The sequence below is a fragment of the Pygoscelis adeliae genome, unplaced genomic scaffold, assembly GCF_000699105.1.
Source record: "Pygoscelis adeliae isolate BGI_AS28 unplaced genomic scaffold, ASM69910v1 Scaffold113, whole genome shotgun sequence".
In the NCBI taxonomy this organism is placed as follows: Eukaryota; Metazoa; Chordata; class Aves; order Sphenisciformes; family Spheniscidae; genus Pygoscelis; species Pygoscelis adeliae.
The window spans coordinates 6,961,927-6,963,038 of record NW_008825108.1 but is presented as its reverse complement, the minus strand read 5'-3'; the positions used below and the strand labels follow the sequence as shown (position 1 = coordinate 6,963,038).

Here is a 1,112-nt window from a genome sequence, read left to right as displayed (position 1 = left end):
AGTGCTGTAGATACTCTTTCAGGAGAATCCTTCGGGAAAAAATAACAGCAGTGAAAAAGCTACTCCTGGAAGCAGAGTGCAACAGTTTCAAAAATGTTGGAATTACTCAGATGGCCAAATTTCACTTACTTCTGGGGCACGACACTGTGTCTGAAAGTCCCATCTGTACCTGGTACTCTTCTGTCCAGCCTTGGTGGTTCATGAGAACGACTATTGCTTTGTCTGCCAGGCAATTCAGTACACATTGCTGACTCAGTGCACCCCAGAAGACAAGCCAAATTGGCCCAGTTATCTGTTCTAAGGGCAAGGATGGCAAAGGGACTCAGGCCAAATCTGAGGTGAGAAGCACATAGAGGCTATGCTAACCTGGAGGGACAGAAGAATTTCATCCAGCATTTGTGAAGATGTTGGCTTGAGGGGACTGGAGGAGACTTTGGATTTGGGCTCAACTTTTATATATTTGCTTTGGACTTGGATGAATCTCCCATCACGGAGATGTGGTGGGATGGCTCCTATGATTGGAGTGTTGGGATGGAGGGATACAGGCTCTTTAGGAAGGACAGGCAGGGGAGACAAGGAGGGGGGTGTTGCCCTCTATGTCAATGGCCAGCTGGAGTGCATGGAGCTCTGCCCTCTATAGACAGATAGGAGCAGCCTCATGCTCACAAACCCTGGTCCTCATGGGGGACTTCAACCACCCCGACATCTGTTGGAGGGACAACACGGCAGGGCATAAGCAATCCAGGAGGTTCCTGGAATGCATCGATGACAACTTCCTTCTCCAAGAGATATGCTATGCTGGACCTTGTTCTCACCAACAAGGAGGGGCTGGTGGGGAACGTGAAGCTTAAGGGCGGCCTTGGCTGCAGTGACCACGAAATGGTGGAGTTCAAGATCCTTAGGGCACCGAGGAAGGTACACAGCAAGCTAACTACCCTGGACCTCAGGAGAGCAGGCTTTGCCCTCTTCAGGGATCTGCTTGGTAGAGTGCCATGGGACAAAGCCCTGGAGGGAAGAGGGGCCCAAGAAAGCTGGGTAATACTCAAGGATCACCTCCTCCAAGCTCAGGAGCAATGCATCCCAACAAAGAGGAAGTCAGGCAAAAATGCCAG

General features: G+C 50.7%; 1 protein-coding gene across 2 annotated transcripts in view; it reads right to left on the bottom strand.

The window, feature by feature from the left end:
- BEST3 (bestrophin 3) overlaps window positions 1–1,112 on the bottom strand; it is a 25,534-nt gene that overhangs the window by 2,776 nt on the left and 21,646 nt on the right. The window lies entirely within an intron of this gene.